The sequence below is a fragment of the Carcharhinus amblyrhynchos genome, chromosome 19 (assembly GCF_965287045.1).
Source record: "Carcharhinus amblyrhynchos chromosome 19, sCarAmb.v2.hapA, whole genome shotgun sequence".
NCBI lineage: Eukaryota > Metazoa > Chordata > Chondrichthyes > Carcharhiniformes > Carcharhinidae > Carcharhinus > Carcharhinus amblyrhynchos.
This window is the reverse complement of record NC_137342.1, coordinates 14,242,592-14,263,055: the sequence shown is the minus strand read 5'-3', so window position 1 is coordinate 14,263,055 and position 20,464 is coordinate 14,242,592. Positions and strand designations below refer to the sequence as shown.

General features: G+C 42.9%; 1 long non-coding RNA gene across 1 annotated transcript in view; it reads left to right on the top strand.

Moving 5' to 3' along the window:
- Positions 1–13,276, top strand: part of LOC145355571 (uncharacterized) — a 40,095-nt gene extending 26,819 nt beyond the window's left edge. The window contains exon 2 of the long non-coding RNA XR_013889008.1: positions 12,398–13,276. This is a non-coding gene — a long non-coding RNA (uncharacterized LOC145355571). The remainder of the gene's footprint in view (positions 1–12,397) is intronic.
- Positions 13,277–20,464: the final 7,188 nt, after the last annotated feature.

Here is a 20,464-nt window from a genome sequence, read left to right as displayed (position 1 = left end):
GAACTCATCTTTTTGGTGAAACTCATCTAAATATTGTATCAAGGTCTGTAGCCCTTCTACTCCATTTCGGACATCTGCTGTCCAATCAGAAAATACTTGTCTTCTTAGCTTTTGCCTAATTGGAAGTGACAAAGCTAATACCCTACCTGTTTTTTTTTACGGTATTGTGCTGACAAGGATCCACATTTCCACTTTTGCCTTCCATTGCCGATATGGTTCGGCATCTGAAAAGACAGGGGGACAATCCAACCCAACCGGTTTACTTCTACCTTCTGCCATGGTTGTAACAATTCTTCAAAAGCAAACACCAAGTTACAATGGGTGTTCCTCAGCTACCAATGTTTCATCAGAAGTAACTCTTCAAATGCAGTCAAAAAATATAGAACAAAACTTACTCCAACTTATAAATCAAAGAAAGGGTTTAACAAAGAAACATCATTACTCCAAACTTGGGACCTTGCCCTGGACCAATCCAAGCTCTCCACAATTCTACACAGGTTCTTATTTATAGTGAATCAGCTGATTATTACATTATTCTGCAATTGGTTCCATGGTTTACTGGATGAGCTGACCCTTACAGCTTATTGCCATTGGTCACACTACATCCAATAAAAAATTGTCACCAGTTCTAACACAGCAAACCCGCCCCCTTTTCCCCTCAATGATCTCAGGCAGAGTGGCAGCAGAACCCCCACCCCCGTCCCGCTCACTGATCTCAGCCAGAGTGGCAACAGACCCTTTCCCCCCACATTGATATCAAGCAGAGAGCTGTCGGACACTCAGCACTTATGCCCTCACTAACTGGAATGCCCGAATCAGACTTTTGCAGAGTGTGTCTGTTTCACGCCGATGCTGGATGGGTGAATGCGGTGGTGAAAGGGGGAAGTGTCGTTAAGGTTAAGCGTGCAGCCCACTAAGTCAATTTAAATGCATGCAAATACATTTAAATGGCTATTGTGCCCAGTTAGAAGTGGGCCCGATTGCAGCCATTTTCAGGCCTTGGTAAAGAAGGAACCAGCGAGGAGGCAGGTGTGGATCATGTTACTCACCTTACACCCGATTTTACCAAACTTTTCCACCAAAGACAGGCGCAACTTGATGGTAAAATCGGGCCCAGTGTGTCAGACAATACAGCCCCCCCAGAATATTCAAGATTATCAGAGTCTGCCGCAAGCTACAAAATTTTGTCATCCAAAAGATGATAACCTGGAAAAGGTGGAAGAGGAGGGCAGTAGCTCACAGCCCACTGCAGAGCAAAATAAAGTTAAGGAGTTGGAAATGATTTCTGCTCAAGCACCTCCGGAGGAAACAAAAGCTACCAGTCAGCTTTCCCTGGACCAGCATTAGAGGAGAACAAAGAGGGACAACGTACCATGATCATAGTCATGGAGTTTGATTTTAGGGCAGATTTTTATGGGCCTGTCTCAGTTGAGGCTTGGCTGGAAAATGTGGTGAGTATTTCCATAGACTTTGACGGACCGGAAAATTCCAGCAATGGGGGGGGGGCCATAAAACTCTGTTGTTCGTATTGTAAGAAGATTGTAGCAAGTATGTTCATCCAATACCTATGTTGCTTTCTGACCTACATTGGGTCTCTATCAATCAATGTCTTGATTTTACAATTCTCATATTCTCATCTTTGCTTTTAAATTCCTTCATGGCTTTACCAATCCCTTTCTCTGTAAGTTCCTCCAGTCCACAAATCTCAGATATCTTCACTGAATTCAGCATCTCTGATTTTAATTGTTCCACCACTTGCCTAAACCTTGCCTTGAACTCTGGAGTTCTCTCTACACACCTTTTCACCTCTCTGCCTTGTTTTCTTCCTTGAAGACACTCCTTAATACCTATTTCTTGGATCAAGCTTTTGGTAATTTGGCCTAATATCTCTATGCGTCTTGGTGACATATTTGTTTTATCTTTCTCCTGTGTAGTACGTAAGGCAGTTCATTATGTTAAAGATGCAACATTGTTGTTGTAAAACAGATTTGAAGATGGGTTGGTAGGAAAGACAGGCATAAAGCTTGATGGGGCAACATTTTTGAGGGCCAGGGAGAGGAAAGGATGATTAGAATCACAGGGACAGATTTCTTGTTTTAGTTCCTGAGGCCAGAAAGTACAGGAAAATAAGGTGGGAGGGTGCTTGTGCTTTTTAGGGACCCTATCCAATTCCATATCCATTAAGATGCTCCTGTATTAATTGGTCTTCTGGCCTATAATGTTGTTTCTTCTTGCTGCTCCAGTTAGTCTCATTTTACTGTCTTTTCCATGTGCCCTTTTAACATTTTCTGTTTCAAATATTTATCCACTTCCCTTTTAAAAGCTATTATTGATTCTGCTTTCATCATTGTTTTTATAGGGCTCATCATGCCAATAATCTTCTGAAGGTAAAGAAAATGAACTAAAATCTTCTTCTTTATTCCTTTACCAATGTTCTTAAACTCATGCCTTCTAATTTCTAACTTGCCAGCCAGTGGAAAAAAAAATTCCTGATGTGCTTCATTGAAGCCTCTCATCGTTTTGCACACCTATACTTAACCTTGTTCTAAATACAAAGAGCCCTAGTTTTTTAAGTTTATTCTCACAGCTAAATGCTGTCATCCTTGGTATCATTTGGTGTAGCTTGTCTGACTCCTTGTTTGTGGCCTTTGCACTCTTCCTAAAGTAAGAACTGAAAGCCAGGCACAATTAGAACACAGCCAGACTGATGGTTGGTGTCAGTTTAGCATTACTTCTTCGCTTGTGTACTACTCTTCATCTTTATAAAACCGGGAAATGTATTTATTGCTTAGTTCATAATCTTGTTCTTCGAAAGATTTACATCTCCAAATCTCTACATCGTTCTGCTCCTCAGTCCTTTCAAAAGTTTCACAATTTGGTATTTATTTCCTCTTGGTTTTTCCTCTCACAATGTCCACCACAAATTTCAATGCATTAAATTCATTTGATTCCTATCGGTTTAACTTAGTCACTTGTCTCTGCCCGACTGAGGGTGCATATTGTTTCCTTCAGTTAATGGTGCTACTTATTTTTGTGCCATCAGGAAAATGTTACATTGTACTACATAATCACTGTTGATGACAAGGCAAGGTCTACTTCAGTTCATTTAGTATGGCATATGAACATAGGTTGCCACCGGACTCATCAGCCTTATTGCCAAAGTATAGCTTTTTTTGCCTCATAGTCCCTTCTGGTTGGAAGGGTATGATAACCTCCAGGACTTGCACAGGGAATAATTGATTGACCCCCTGTAGGACACACTGAATACAAGTTCCTGGATGATTGGTAATTACCTTACCAGGTGGAGCTCGTATATCAAGCCCTTTATAAAGCAAGCCCCTGAGTGGGTCCATTATTCGACCTGTCTGTGTTCACTTCAGGCTTGTGGTTTTACTTAATTTCATTTTATGCAATAAGGCACCGTTCCTTTATAGCTAACTCCTAGAGTTATTATAGAGGGAAGTAGATGAAAGGAATAGATGGAGCTGAGAGGGTTGAAACAGCATTGCCAGTGGCTATGAAAGTGACACCATGAACATTAATGCACTGAATCTAACCAGACGGGTGCAGGCAACGTTTGCAACATCTGCTGGTTTGCCATTCAATGTTGCAGTATTTCTTTGTCATCATTGTCCTCCTGCTTCTCCACTATTTGCATTTCCATTGCTGCCTGACCACTTTGCATTTTTGGGCCAAAGACACAAGGGTAAGATTGTGTTGACAAGGAGTCAGCAGGAGATGTATGCTTACATTATTTGCCGCATGTAAATCTATCGGATGACATGATCATACCCACCATGTTCTGTGCTTTCAGACTGCCGCTGACAATGGCTGCTCAATGAAGGTGAGCACCTTCAGTGTCTAGCACTGCTGCCTCACTGTGCCAGGGACCCAGGTTCGATTCTTGGTTTGGGTCACTGTCTGTGTGGAATCTGTACGTTCTCCCCATGTCTGCATGGGTTTCCTCCGAGTGCTCCGCTTTCCTCCCACAGTCGAAAGATGTGCAGGTTAGGTGTATTGGCCATGCTGAATTACCCATTAGTATCAGGGGGACTAGCCAGAGTAAATGCCTGGGTTATGAGGATAGTGCTTGGTGAGATTGTGGTCAGTGCAGACTCGATGGGCCAAATGGCCTCCTTCTGCACTGTAAGACTTTATGATTCTCCCTCATTGGAGTAAGCACAAAGAACTGTGCCCATCTCCTGCCAAGTTGCATCTTCAACCCCTGGCTGTGCATTGCCTTGTTCTGCAAGAGAAGGTGGACTTTATGGCTCCATCCATGGTTGAGATCAGCCGTCCCTCCAGAAACAAATGGACTTTAGGCAGGGCTGTCAAATCTCCCACACCGTAACCCACCACGACGGGGCCACAAAATCCCGGCCAGAGAGAAAAGTGTGTGAGCACGATGCAATCTGCTTGTGTTATGTGGCTATTATGGTTGAATAGCGTGTGAGAGTGAGTCCTACAGCAATGTTAAATGTGTGAATGAAGGTATACATTTTTATCATCTTGGCTTCTCTTCCCATTGTACTGTTATCGGTGGAGGTCCCAAGGATTGATCCTTGGCTCTGTTCCAATTTAACATCTGCAGGCACCCCAAGAAACAGCACCCAAAAACATAACATCCTGTTCTACACATATGCCAGCACCGCTCAGCTTTATCTCACCACCACCTTTCTGGGCTTGTTCACGTTCTCTGATTCACTACGCTCTTGTCTGACATCCAATATTGAATAAGTAGAAATTTCCTCCAACTAAATATTGGGGAGTCCTAAATCATTGTCTGCATTTTACTGCCCCTGCTGCATGTGTTTCCGGCAAGGGGATAAGTAAGAATAGGGTGTATTCCTGTCCCATACCCATCTCTGAGATCACCCCGTAATACGAAGGGTGGGTAGGTTCCATATTCAAATAGATAATCAGGGGCCAATTAGGATTGGTACCAAGACAATTGACCTGTCTAATGTGCAGCCCAGGTTTGGTGTGGGCAGCTGGGCAGGAGTGGGCAGTCTGTTATTTTGAAAGGGAAACTTCAAAAGGTGGGATCATTGGAAACAGAGAAGGAGCTGGCTCCCCTAAGATTGAACCACAGTACCCCCACCCTCCAACACTCCAGACCCAGTCCCAATTCCCTTCAAAACCAGCTGAAATGCTCCTTGGTTAAACCCCAGACTGACCGGCTTTGGAAAGCCCTAGACCTTCTTTATCTTCTTTTTGCAGCTCCAGCAGTGACCACTAACATGTTCTCGGCACTACTGGGACTGATGGGGCTGCTGGCCATTCGGATTGGCTGGCATCTCAGTAAAGGGCAAAAGTCTTCCCACGGCATATTATGGTTATGGATGGCTGAACACGAATAGGTTAATTCCATCCCAACTTTACTTCTGGATGTTGTGGGTGATGGGGGGAAAGGGGGTTTTATTCAGACCATTTGACCCCCAACATAAGCCCTATTCCCTGTCCATCATTTCCATCCCTGGCAACTGTCTTAAGCTAAGCAAGACTGTTCCCAGTCTTGATATTGTGTCAGACTTGAAGATGAGCTTCCAACTATATATCCACCACTGTTTACTGCCACCTCCCTAATATTGCTGTCCAGCCTTTCCATTGTTACCTCTAGATTTGAAGTATCAAATGTCTGGCCTTCCATCTACCACCTGACATAAACTTATAGTCATCCAAAATGCAGTTGCTCTTACCTTAAATCATTCCAAATTTTATTGACTTATTGCCCCTGTGCTTGCTGATCTTTACCGACTCCCCATCTGATGACAGCTCAGTTGCTAAACACCCTGGGATGTGCAATATAAAGTATGTCCCTCAATTCATTTGATTTATTACAATTGGAAAATTAGTTTTAATTCAAAATAGAGTAAAATGCATGGGCTGGAATTTTCCAGCTGTTTATGTCCCACCGCTGCTACAAGCAAGGATGGGGAATTTGACAATCAGCCAAATCTCCGTTCACTGCAGTGGAACCAAACAACCCCTCTGGCCTGAACAGCTGGAAAGTTCTGGCCATGTGGCAATTAAATTTGTTATTTTTCTCATTAGCAAACATCGTTGGTAGTTAAGAGATAAGAGTGTGGTGCAATGAGCAATGTGGGAGGATCATGTTGAGTTAGTGGAATACAGCTTCTGAAGATACATTCACTGACCCTGACCATTCACAGCGCAAAGCTTTCGGGTGGGATTTTCCAGCCACGCTTGTCCCAAAACCGAAAAATCCCTCCTGAGCTCAATGGAACAGTCCGTGGCAGGCAGGACAAAAACATTCTGCCCTTCACTTCACATTTGTGGTGGGTGTCTATGGCGACATAGTTGAAAATTATGGCAGGAAGGCCAAAAATCAATTTTACATAATATGAAACCAGTCTGCGATCGTCCACTCCACTAGTCAATGGAAGGCTGTTTCTCCTGCCACTACTGGATCTCAATCCCTCAATCTGGTTATGGTTCCTTTATTGTGGAGTCCAATAGGCGTAGACAAAGGTCATAGATAGAAGAGGGCACTCACAATGTTAAAATGGCGGCGCGGGCTTGTTGGGCTGAAGGGCCTGTTTCCTGTGCTGTGTTGTTCTTTGTTTGTACTCATTGAGAAGCTAATTTCAATACATTAGAATCTCATTATAAGCTTTACTCACTGGAATCATCCCTTCCACGCTGGATCATGAACTCAGGTTGGTGTTTCACAATGGTACATAAGCAACATGCACCTGGTGACCTGCACTTCAATTGGTACTTCAAGGTTAGTTTGCCCACTCTTCACTGGGCAGCACTGGTAGTCATCAGCACCAGGGTTCACACGTAGCACCATCTCGCTTTTAGCAGGGCTCACAGGCAAGTCTCTACCAACCAGACCAGCGGTAAGGTGGAGCTGGCATTTCAATAGCTGCAGGATTGGGACTGAACTGGTGAAGGGGCTTATCCCAGAGTTTGGGGTTCGCACGTCAATCCGTGTGCAAGTGGCATCCAGTTGGTGAGGGCTGAGGAGGCAGTCTCCTCAGGAGCTGAAGCCAGTTGGGGAGATGAGGACATGTGTGTGAGAGTGAGTGGTGATGTGCCTTGAGCTGCCAGTGAATGTGTGATGGGCCTCTGCGTGTGTGAGCTTCGAGTGATGAGATGGTCACCTTTCCCTGGCAGCACAGATGAGATCATTCATCCTCTTTCTGCATTGAACAGCTGACCTCTTCAGTGCCGTGTTGGCACTGCCCATCACTGCCACCATCTTCCAAGATTGCTGGACCTCCTGTGGTCTGAGTGATGGCAGAGGACATCACAGCAGGCCTCCAAAAGGCGTTCCAGTGACCACCCACTGAACTCTTCCTGGCTTTCAGCCCATGTCTTCACTGGAGCAATGCTTGGATATCTGAGAATTGTGTGCATGGCTGCAGTTTAAATATGGCATCCAGAATGAGGAAACGGTGAGGTAACTGTGTGACAGAGGATTCAGAGGCCATCCATCAATCACACAGCATTATTTCCTGTGGCTGCATAATCAATGAGGCAGGAAGCAAAGGACAGAACATTAAAACCCATCCTCAAAGCCAGCGGGGAAAGCATCTGTTTTCACACACGTTAGTGCGATTCTGGAATGATTCCACCAAAAAAATCACAATTGAACCAGAATCACACAGTAGTTACAGCGCAGAAAGAGATCATTCGGCCCACCATGTCTGCACTGGCTATCTGAATGAGCATCATTACTTAGTTTTTTAAAATTCATTTACGGGATGTGGGCTTTACTGGCTGGTCTAGCTTTTATTGTCCCATCACTAGTGGCCCTTGAGAAGGTGGTGTGAGCTGCCTTCTTGAACTGCTGCAGTCCATGCTATGTAGGTACATCCACTGTGCTGTTAGGGAGAGAGCTCCAGGATTTTGACCTGGTGACAGTGAAGGAATGGCAATATATTTCCAAGTCAGGATGGTGAGTAGCTTGGAGGGTAAGTTCCATGTGGTGGTGTTCCCATGTGTCAGTTGCCCTTGTCCTTCTAGATGCTATTACTTATGATGCCTAAGGAGCCTTGGTGAGTTCCAGCAGTGCAACTTGTAGATAGTTGTACTTGACAGCCATGTGCACAATGGTGGTGAGTATCAATGTTTAGGGGAAGGGGAGCCATTCGCCTGGCCTTTCCCGTGCCCTGGTTTCTACTAAAATAATCATCTATTTCCCTCTTGAATGCCTCGATTGAAACTGCCTCCACCATTCTTCCAGGCAGTGCATTCCAGGCCCAAACCACTCGCTGTGTGATAATATTTTTTTCTCACTTTACATTTGCTTTTTTTTATAAATCACTTTAAATCTGTGCCCTCTTATTCTCGATCATTTTCCAAGTGAGAACAGCTTCTACCCCTCTACGCTGTCCAGACCGTTCATGATTTTGAACATTTCTATCAAATCTCCTCTTAGCCTTCTCTCCAATGTGTTCACCTCCTAATGTGTGATGCCCAGAACTGTCAACAATATTCTATCTGAGCTCTAATGAGTATTTTATATAAGTTACTAAAATTTTTTTGGCACTGCGTCCAAACCCTTGGGATTAGACTGCTAGTATTGGCTGAAATGGCCATCTATTCTCACTGCCTTCACAGTGAGAGCCCCCTGTATGTGGATCTCATCTTGCCTGCTCTCCGACATTATGCCTTTTGAAATCCTAATTACCAATGATTCAAATACTGATCCATATTAGTGACAGTGGGGTGGATTTTCTGGCCCTATTTTCAGAGAATCCAGAACAAGTCCCTGTGGGATTTCTCATTGGGATAATCCCTGCCCTCTGTTAATAACATAATTGGGTTCTTGCCTTGAAAGGTCAGAACACCAGTGCATTGCATTTGAATGTCATTAATGGGTCTCCCTGCCTGGGCTCACTGCCGGTGGAGGGACTTTCAGTTGAGGGGGGCTTAATCAGAGTCTGCCGCACCAGCCTGACATTGTGGGTTTGCCCTTTCACTATTCTTTCTAATTGTTTGAAAAGACGGCGGGAAAAGCTGGCAACTTCCCCTCCAGTTTCACACCGGAGACATAGAATACAGCATTGAAAAGTCCCACCCAGTGAATCAATCTAAGTAATGTGTAATAGATTTTAATATTTAAGCAGTCGTCTTCCAGGTCCAGTCGATTACAAATATAATTGAATAATATTATGTTGTTGAGGCCTGTGTAAAATTATGGCTGTAAATGTTTCTACTCTCTGGCCTTCCCTTCTGATCTAAATTGCATAGAATCGTAGAATTCCTATGGGAGGCCATTTGGCCCATCTGCACCGATTGTCTGACAGAGTGACTTACCCAGGCCCTCTCCCTCGCCCCGCCCTGTTCCCATAACCCTGCACACTTATCATAGCTAATCTATCTAACCTACACATGTTTGGACACTCAGGGGCAATTCAGCGTAGCCAATCTACCTAACCTGCATATTTTTGGGTTGTGGGAGGAAAACAGAGCACCTGGAGGAAACCTACGCAGACACTGGGAGAAGGTCCAAACTCCACACAGTTACCCAAGGCCTAAAGTAAACCCAGGTCTCTGGCACCGTGAGGCAACAATGCTGACCGCTGTGCCACTGTGCTGCCATGCAAACTTCACACAGACAACCGCACAAGGCCAGAATTGAACACAGGTCCCTGGCACTGTGAGACTGCAGTGCTTGCCATTGTGCCACGTTATATCTTTTATCCTTGTTGTCTATTGGAACTCCTTTCTTATATGTAGCATGATGGCACAGTGGTTAGCACTGCTGCCTCACAGTGCCAGGGACCCGAGTTCCATGCCAGCCTTGGGTCACTATCTGTGTGGAGTTTGCACGTCCTCCCCATGTTTGTGCGGATTTCCTCCTGGTGCTCCGTTTTCCTCCCACAGTCCAAAGGTTAGGTTGATTGGCCATGCTAAGTTGCCCTTTAGGTGTCAAGGGGGCTGACGGGGTAAATACGTGGGATTATGGGAATAGGGCATGGGTGGGTTTGTTGTCGGTGCAGATTCAATGGGCCAAATGGCCTCCTTCTGCTCTGTAGGGTTTACATGACAATTCTATGAATTCAAGAACTCTTGTGCCTTGTCAAATCAATCACTAACCAACAATCAAAATCTCATTATCCAATTAAAGAAATGCCACATACACAATATCCTTGTTTCATAAGATCATAAGATATAGGAGCAGAATTGGGCCATTCAACTCATTGAGTCTGCTCTGCTGTTCGATCATGGCTAATAAATTTCTCAACCCCATTCTCCCGTCTTCCCCACTAACCTTTGATCTCCTTACCAAACAAGAACCCATCTATAAAAATAAGAACCTGCCTCTGTCATAAATATAGTCAATGACCTTGACTCTACAGCCTTCTGTAGCAATGAATTCCATAGATTCATCACCCTCTGGCTGAAGAAATTCCTCATCTCTGCTCTAAAGGTTGTCACTTTATTCTGAGGCTCAGGCTTGCTCAGGATCTATCTTCTACCCAAAGCCTCCTCCAATCACCTCCTCTCATTCTGCCCTTTAGCATCATTTATTTTAACCATTAAGACAGGAGCGTCAGGCACAGTTCTGGTGTCACAAAGAGCCATATTTTCACACTGGATGTATATGGTGTTGGAGGGTTTTTGAAAGATTGAGACTTCAGACCTGAGTGGAGAATAACAAGGTGAATGTATTCAAGCTTGTACCACCTGCTGTGGGAGAGGCCTCTCCAAGTCAAGCTTGGAGACATTCTGCTTAATGCAATATATTTATTGCATTTTTGTGTCACAATGGTTACATGCAAGATTGCTTCAGAATAAAACCATGTGTCAATCAAGTGTCAATTCTTCCCTTTTTTGCGTATTGAAAACTTAGGTCAACATTGGTTGTGGTTTCATATCCTGTCACTCCTGTGCCTCACAATTCCTGTGATTTTGCCTGCAACCCGTGGTTTTATTTGACCTTCTGGTTCGACTGTCCTCATGACTTGATATCTGCTTTACATGCTGTAGACTCTCCTTGTGAGCCATACCGCATGCTTGTCTGGAGCAATGTAGAGAATCTTTGACACCTAGGTGATTGTTGACTGCTCTCTTTCATGGTCCTGTGGTTGAATTTCTGAAGCTGCACTAGCCATTCCTTATATGGATGTGTTCTGTTCTTTGACCTACTCTCTGCTGTTTGTCCAGATTTATTTCACAGTACCCTGCTCCTTTCCTCATGTTTTCCCCTTTTACACTCTATCTTCATTACCAATCTTTGCATGGCATCTGTAATAATTATTGGCCCTTGTGAAGCACCTATCACCCCAGCTTTTTCTTTGTAAACATTCTAGTGAGGTTATGTATGACCTTGTTTCCCATACATAGTTAGTGCTCCTCCATCCTATGCTCTTACTGGTGACTGATGTCCAATTCTTACTAAACTGCTCAGTTTGAAATCTATCTATACCAGCTGTCCCACTGTCTCCTAATTTGTGTATAATGTGTTATTCAGGTACCTTGCAACCTCCTCCTCAAGGCACCAGTGCAATGTCAGAGACCATTGACACACAGTGCTGTGCAGTAATTCACTCATTGTCTTGCTCAGTCACAGTAGAGGCACCTGCCCCAACTTCAATAAATCTCCTGTGCCACCATACTGGGCAGTACAGTAGCATGGTGGTTAGCATTGCTACCTCACAGTGTGAGGGACCCGGGTTCGATTCCTGGCTTGATTCACAATCTGTGCAGAGTCTGCATGTTCTCCCCATGTCTGAGCTGGTTTCCTCTGAGTGCTCTGGTTTCCTCCCACAGTCTGAAAGACGTGCTGGTTAGGGTGCATTGGCCATACTAAATTCTCCCTCAGTGTGCCCGACCAGGCACCAGAGTGTGGCGACTAGGGGAGTTTCACAGTAACTTCATTGCAGTGTTAATGTAAGCCTCCTTGTGACAATAATAAATAAACTTTCAAGAGGTGCCAGCCGGATTTAAGTGGTGCTAACCATGCTCAAACATGGGCCTCCCAGTGAAGTGTGCAACCACTCAGCAGTTCTGGCTTTACACAGTAATCATGCAGATTAGCAATTAGCACAAAGTTGGCATGCTGCCTGCATCCGAAGCAATGGGTCCAATTAATCACACTTTGATCCCTGTGCCAATTATTTAGGGGCTATCAAACTTTTTCCCCGCTGTTTCTGTTGCATTTTTAGCAAATGGCTTGTCCTTTGCAGTCTATCTGTCCTTTATAGTCTTGTCAACCTTTCGTCTCAATGCTTCACCGCAAGTTGGCTGACATTGCAACAGCTTTCCACTCCACATGTACTGCTAGTCTTGATTCTTTTCGTGGGTTAATTTGACAAGTCACATGATGGATTGGTGTACTTGTGTCTGCAGTGCTCTGACTTATGCTCTTGTGATGCAGTGTTAACATTTGGTCCATTTATTCTCTTCTGGTTTACAGGAAACTGGAACACAAGACTTTGCTCCATGATTACCCCTTCTACGCACCAGCTGATGGAATTGACGTCCACTGCTTGACCCAGGTTGAAATAAATATTTCTGAATCATTGTGTGCCAACTCGCGAGAAAAGCCAGAAGCCCAACAGTAGAATTGGAAGGGAAAAAAAACCACAGGTACACAAACACACTGGAAAAAGAGGATTCCACGCACACTGTATCTGCTGCTGTCTGGTGACAGAACCCCCAAATCCATTCAATAATTAGCATTCAATTCACTTATCTAAAATGTATCAGGCTTTGATCACATTTTATTTTTCTTTCTCACCTTTTATGGATTATTTCTTACATTTTCATTGAATTTACCACAAAATGACTTACACACTGCAAGGAAATAAATTCAGATTTATATGGAGGCCCATACTGTATTGACTATACGTCTTGCTTATGACCTATCATTTACCACGTTGGAAATACTAATTTTTTTTTGGGGAGGGAGCGTAACTATTGTAACAATTAAAGTTTATCAAATGGAGGTCTATTTATCAATTGTAGACAGTAAATACTGTTCTGATACTGGGTTTAATCTCGTGGGTGAATTGTTCAAATATCTATTTTTGTATATATTATATATGTTTTATATCAAATAATTGAGTTACTAGTGATATATTAATTTTAAAAATTAAAGCATTTTATGTTGCCTGTACTCAGATTTTAATTTCTTTTGGAGACCTGTTCAGGGTGATAATGGTAAATGTTCCAGCAAGAAATTTAGTTGCATTTTTAACATATTATGATTCGTTGGTAAAAAAACTTATTGTTGCATTTATCAATGCACTTCTGTCAAATCATTGTATCACTGTAATTAAAAACATCTACCTCAGTTTGTTGTATTCACTCATCTTTCTTTTATTTAAGTGTCAATACATTTTTGACATAATTATTATATGTTATCGTATGGATAAGGGATTTTGGGAACCGGTTAACACCTTAACACCTATATCTCAGGGGTCAGAGACGACAGTTATATGTACTATGAAATGATCAATAAGATTATTGATATAAAACACAAATCAAAGACATGAGGTCAGGATCTCAGGATAAGCACTGGATACCTAAACGAGGGAGGTCCAAAGAGACTTTTTTATGCAACATTATCTGAAAGCTGAGTGCTTTACGACAAGTGATGCTAATTCGATTGCAGCGTCCAAAGAGGTGCAGAATAATTACTTGAAGATGAGTTTAAGAGAATGCAGAGGGAAAGCAGAAAAATGGGATTGTGTAAAATTATTCTCCAGGAAGGACCTAAATTCAGCGTAGGAAGGCAGGGCCTTTCCTCACACTTCCTCTTTCTATATTACTGTATGATAACATGTAATAACACATTTGTTTTTTCCCACCACATTTTCACTTCATTTTGCCACAGATGGTCTTGAAATGGATACATTGCAATGCAGCCATTTTGAGTGTTCTTCCATGTGACATTGATTCTATTTAGTACGCAACTATACATTCTTACACCTGCAATAGCGACATCAACATTTCATTTTGACTTTTGAGGGTCCAATTCTCACTCATTTTGTTTTCAGATTCGTGGTTTTTGAACAAAATTGTGTTGAAATTGCTCTTGGGCAAATTGCACACAGGGGAGTAGATCTTTCACAACTGCCTGACAGAAGGCCCAGTCAATTCTGAGGGGCAGGTCTCACCTGCATCAAGCTGGTGGGATGGCAAGTGGGCTACTCCTCTAGCTCTGGGTTATCTCATTGATGGGCGGTCCACCTGAAAGGAGATAGGTTAGAGGTTGTGGTGAATGGGGGGAGGCGGGGGACCTGAGTGGCAGTAGCTCAGACTGGCTTTGTTTAAACTGGGGTGTTGAGAGAAAGGTAGGTGGTAGGGTGCAGGGCCAATGAGAGGAAAAAATCTGGCTCCTCCCAGCACCAGAAAATATATCTTTCTTTTTGGTTCCTCTTTGGTTGGGTCACTAGCTGGAATAGGATGGAGTGAGCATGCCACACACTCCATCTAGTTTGGTCCTGAAATGGCTTCTTAGATTCAAGCGACATCAATAAAACCCTGATTTAAGCATGTAAGTTAGCTGCATGCTTCAGTGCAGGCAGCACTGAGCTGCCTATTCAGAGGACCCTACCAATATAAAGATGATGTAGCGATGCCGGCGTTGGACTGGGGTAAACACAGTAAGAAGTCTGACAACACCAGGTTTAAGTCCAACCGATTTATTTGATAGTAAATTCACAAGCTTTCGAGGTTTGCCTCTTCGTCAGGTGAAGAGGCAAACCTCGAAAGCTTGTGAATTTACTATCAAATAAATCGGTTGGACTTAAACCTGGTAAAATAGAGATGCCCAAGGCACCAGCAAGAGCATAGCAGTAAATTCTTCAACTCCATCTTTGGGGTGCTACTAGCCCTGCTTTGCCCAAGCAAGAGGCTTCAAAGTTCAGCCTTGGATGTCTTTCTTTAAGTAAAGCATACAAGTTAATTTGTTCTACTTACTCTGCAGCAAGACGTGGAAACAATAAGAAATGACGTTATTGAGTTTTTGATAAACTTTGATCATCAGTGGAGCAAATATTAAAATTCCAACCTTAATCCCGTATCTGTATCTGTTTTGATAAAAGTGAAAATCTATTCACTCTTCTTAACTATCCAAGATCAAAAATCTATACAAGTGTGAACAGAGTATTAATGAGGTGGCTTCCTTTTGAATCCCATCATATTAGTATTGTTTGAAAATGCGACCTGGTTCACGAATCTTTTGCTATTTTTTTCGGCACTCAATTTTCTGCTTTTTCCTATCCTCTTTTCTGAAGGCCCAGAGATGCAGCACCACAGGTGTGGACTTACACTGGGCGCAGTTCCAGTGTTACCCTCAGCTCCACAGCCAGTGATATTTACTGGAATAATTGTTTTAAAGTGCACGGAGTCTCACTGGATATGCTCGCCAAGCCATTGACTTGCGCCAGTTACGGTTACTGAAATGCTCACTCTCAGCGGGTTACAGTTCTACACGTGCTAACTCAAGCTGGGTTAAAGTTACATGATAGCGGGTATAGTTCCATAGGCTTTGATTTGCACTGGGACACAGCTTTTATCGACTTACCAGGATAGTCTCACAGGCAGCTGTGCTGGAAGCGTAATTGGACAGACACTAACTTGTAACACAGTAGAGTTCCACAGGTGCTGACTCAAGTTGAGGTACAGCTGCACAAGTACTAACTCGTGTAAAAACAACTCTGCCTTTATCGTGTTAATGTGGGTCTCAGATCCCTCAATAAGCTCGTCCTACCTATCCAAGCTCTTCTTCAAATGCGAGCCTAGGCAATGAATGGTGGCACCTTCAAGCTCAAACCTGAAACCCATGGATGTCCACTCATACTTTACGATTGGGCATTACTAGTCAAAGATGAGGTGAGGAACCTGCCCATTATCTCCTACACCAAACCCAGTGAGTTTGAAGAGAGCTGAGACATCCGCTATGACCAAGCTAAACTGAAGTCCTCAAAACGAGCACCAAGCAGGGATTCACTTTAAATATTGAAACTGGAAGCAGTATCCAAAGGGAAAAGAGAAGTTAATGTGTCAGGTCAGAATTCCATTTTTCAGAGATTAACACTTATAGTCTTTATGGCTCAGTTCTCCCTTTGATCCCCTAAGCAGTAGGAAGTGCTAGAGGTTATTCCCCTAGTCCTAGCCCTTATTCCAGTTCTTAGTCCTGTGAACATCAGACATGATAAATACAGAAACAGAGCTGGAAGGAGGAGAAAAGATATAGAGTGGAATTTTCCTGTCTTGCCCTATCACAGGAATCATAGCAGGCAGACCACGCAAAGATCTGGTGGGAATTTCCAGCCTTGGAGGGAGCGCGGCTGGAATATCCCAACCATAATGACATTTTAAACATTGAAACAAAATTATTCGGTATTATTGACTGTATAACTATATTATTCCACTAGAAGTCTTAGAATCATAGAATCCCTGTGCAGAAGGAGGTTATTCAGCCCTTTGAGTCTACACCTTCAACAATTCCACCCAAGATCTTTTCCCGTTATCCTGGGTATTTACTCTGCTAACTCCCCTGACACTGAGGGGCAATTTAACATGCCTAATCAACCTAAGTTTTCATGTTCTCCCTGTGTCTGGATGGGTTTCCTCCCACAGTCCAAAGATGTGCAGGCTAGGTTGATTGGCTATGCTAAATTGTCCCTTAGTGTCTCAAGATAGATTAGGGGAATTAGTGGGGTGTCAGGGATAGGGCCAGGATGAGATGCTCTGTTGAAGTCAGTGCAAACTAGAGGGCCAAACGGCCTCTTTCTGCACTGGACAGAGTCTATATTTTGACTGTGGGAGAAAACTCTTGCAGACGCGAGGAGATCATGCAAACTCCACACTGTCAATCACCCAAGAATGGAACTGAATGGGGACCCTGGTGCTGTGAGGCAGCATTGCTAACCACTGTGCCACCATGCTGCTCTCTTGTCAATCTGCCTTTTGAAACTTAGAATCGCAACCAATTTAAGTTTTACAATTGTAGGAAAGCTGAAGTTTTGTGGCATTACTAATAAACAAAATATGAATCAATACTTTATCATCTGGAAAAAAAACAGAATCTCTAGTGGTATGTATATATTTATAACAAGGTAGGCTGTGTCAGTTCATTATCAGTTTGGAAGTTATTCTAAGATAATCAAATAATCAATGTTCATTTTATTATTCCACAAATCTATAGAATATGTGCAAGTTATGGAACAAAATCTCCGGTAATACCTTTGTTTATTTGTTATGGAAACCAGTATCATGCAGTTTTCACTGACTCGAAGCAATGCACATCTTTAAGGTCTCATCAATGCAGCAGAGGGAGCAGATGAGCAAGATGAATCTTGCTCTCGGGAAAGTACTTCATCTCTCTGCTCAGATTCCCCTCACTCCGACTATGCACATATCAGAGCTTTTCTTAACAGGTTTCACTGCTTCTTTGCTGTTTCTGATTTGAGGACTTTACGAAAGAACAAATTGAATTAATTCAGCAGGTGTTAAGCATTGCTGAGACATGACACTAATACTGTAGAATAAATGGTTTGAATACAAAACCACTAGCCAATTAAGAAAGAGTTTTTTTTTGTTTTTCAAATGTATAGGTGGCCTGGTCAATAACTAATGTAATGTCCATGAGGATAAGTGTGATTAGTAACCATTGAAAGATTGATGCAGATTGGTATTTAATTTGACACCTATGGTATCAATCTCATACCATGTTGTCTATTAAAGTATTCTGTTCTTTTATGGTTCTCCTCACATTGTGCCGCTGACTTCAACAAGCAGTTGAAATGATTGAGTTGATTCTAACTTCCTGTGACAGTACAAAGTGGATGTTAACAAATTGGCAGCCTGCATCACATCTCTCCCAGCTTTCATTTCCATTGGCTTCAAATCAGAAGAGAAGTAAAGTTAGCTGCAACTCGCTCCCATCCACTCCACTTTACAATATCGTGCAAAGTCAACAATAACGCCATGAAGTATGCAATATTGGCCTGATTTCCTTCTCATTTTGCCTTCCGATCACTCCACCGAGATTGGGAACTCAGCTTTTAATGAAATATAAACATGAACACGTATTTTTAATTCATTGGATGTGGACTTTGCTGGCTGGGCCAACATGTATTGTCAAATTGAGTTGCTTGCTGGGCATTGAGGAGTCAAGCATGGGTCTGCAGTTATATGTGGGCCAGATCAGGTAAGGACAGCGGATATCTTTCCCTAAAGGACAAATAGTTTTTTTTTATGACAATCAATAATATTTTCTTTCTTCTTATTCATTTGTGGGACATGAGCATCACTGGCTGGCCAGCATTTATTGCCCATGCCTAGTTGCCCTTGGAGGGCGATTGAGAGTCAGCCACATTGCTGTGGCTCTGGAGTCACATCTATGTCAGACCAGATAAGGATGGCAGATTTCCTTCCCTAAAGGACATTAGTGAACCAGATGGGTTTTTCTAACAATGGTTTCATGATCATCAGTAGTTGGTTAATTCCTGATAGTTTTTTATTGAATTCCACCATCTGCCATGGAAGGATTCAAACCCAGGACATTAGCTGGATTAATAGTCTAATGATAATACCAGTAGGCCATTGCCTCCCTATACTGGTCATTAGTAGATCAAGAATTTAATTCACTATCTGTTGTCAATGAGTGTGGTCCCCAAAATTCTATGCAATACTTGATGGCTGAAGTAAGTTTTTGTATAAGTTCAACAACTTCACTTTTCCAAGTTGCCCATTCCCTTCCCCTTTTGACAACCTACTTGAGGACTGCTGAAGCAATGCCGTTGCCCAGAATTTCACTATCTGTTGTCAATGAGGTTCAAACCAAGGTCCCCAGAGCCTCTGTTCCAGTGGCAATAGCACTACACCACCATCTCCTTATGAAGTCTGACCATTCTGCAAAATAATGTGTTAAAGTAATCCTGCAATGCAAAATGCTCTAATATTTTACATTGCCATCATGAACCATGAAGCAATGAAATCATAACATGTTTCTCTCCTTCCTTTATATTCTGTTAATCATCCTACAGTCTCCTGGTACAACTTGTTACTTTAAAGAATATTTTTGTAATCAGCACCACTACCGCCTTGCATTCAACTTCTTGGAACAACATGGGTAGGTTAATCTTACTTCATCTGTTGATAAACTACAAAGTCAATAATGTGGGATAAAATTATTAAACACTGGAAAAATCATGAATTAATCAGCACATCTTTCTGAAAGTTGGGACTTTCTTAGACAGCCATGTGGATTCCTTTGAAGAACTTGTAGATTCGATAAATAAAGAAAATGCAGTGTAGGGACTAGAAATGGTCTCAGATCAACCTGTCCACTCTTTGGCTGAGATGAGACTGGTGAAAGCAAAGTGGCTTTCAGTTCTGGGCTACTGCCTTGCTTCAGTAGTCCTCAGATGGATTGTCAAAGGGGGAAGGGAATAGCCAACTTGGAAAAATGAAGTTGTTAGACTTATACAAAAATTTAGTTCAGCCATTGGGGGATTGCATAGAATTTTGGAGACTTCATTATAGATGGGATTTTAAAAAAAATCAAGGGGCAATGGATTCACTCAAATATTACTGAGGTTGCGGTATGGCAGTTGTGAAGGAACAGCACTCATACTTTTTGCTACAAGAGCTGAGAATGCTTAGGATTGACTTGGTAGGCGTTTCAAATTATTTCTTCTTATGGTAGAGAGACTGGGTGATCAATAGCACTCAAAGGTCAGCAAGAGTAATGAGAGGATGTTCATTTGACTTAATTACAATAAAGGTCCAAGGGAATGTAATGAATGTTCTTCAACAAGAACATGATTTGAATGTGGAATTCTCTGCCAGTTGAATTGAGAATACAAATATATTTCAGAAGAGAATGTGAATATTAATGTCTTAAGGACTGACCTGGAGCATTGGGATTAGATTAGTTGACTCTCGCGGAGAAAAACTTTATGGGTTACACAACCTATTTTGATTCCAAGGCCAGGATTTTTTGGATGGTGGCATTTCACTTCTTGCTATCTAAAGAGTCAGTGGCAAACATGTCCCCACCAATACTTGCTGCCCTGCATCCACTTAATGCTCTAACAAATATGAATTGACTACCGGTGGGACCTCAACCCCTCACCTTTGAGTAAGTCCTGTCTCAGAGATCTGCTGGCTAATCTGAGCCGCCAGCAATTCTCTTGTCCCAGCAACAGCAGAAGTTGCAATGCAAGGGACAGGAGCTGTAGGAGCCTCCAGAGTCTAAGTATTGGCAGCCCAGGACCAGGTAAACGTGGGTGTCTCAGAAAGTGGAGAGAAGGAGAGGCCCATGGTGAGAGAAGAAAGAGGTGGAGGAGTGTTGTTGGAGAGGCCCGGGCAGACTTGTGAGGTAGAATGTGGGGGTGGGGGCTAGTGTGTGTGGCATCTGATATTGAAACGAAGTCATAACGGAGACAAGCCCCCCCCTGTTTCAGCCCAAAATCTGAGCAGGGTCATTTTCCAGGTGTCCACCTCCCCCTGAAGTTCTCCTCCC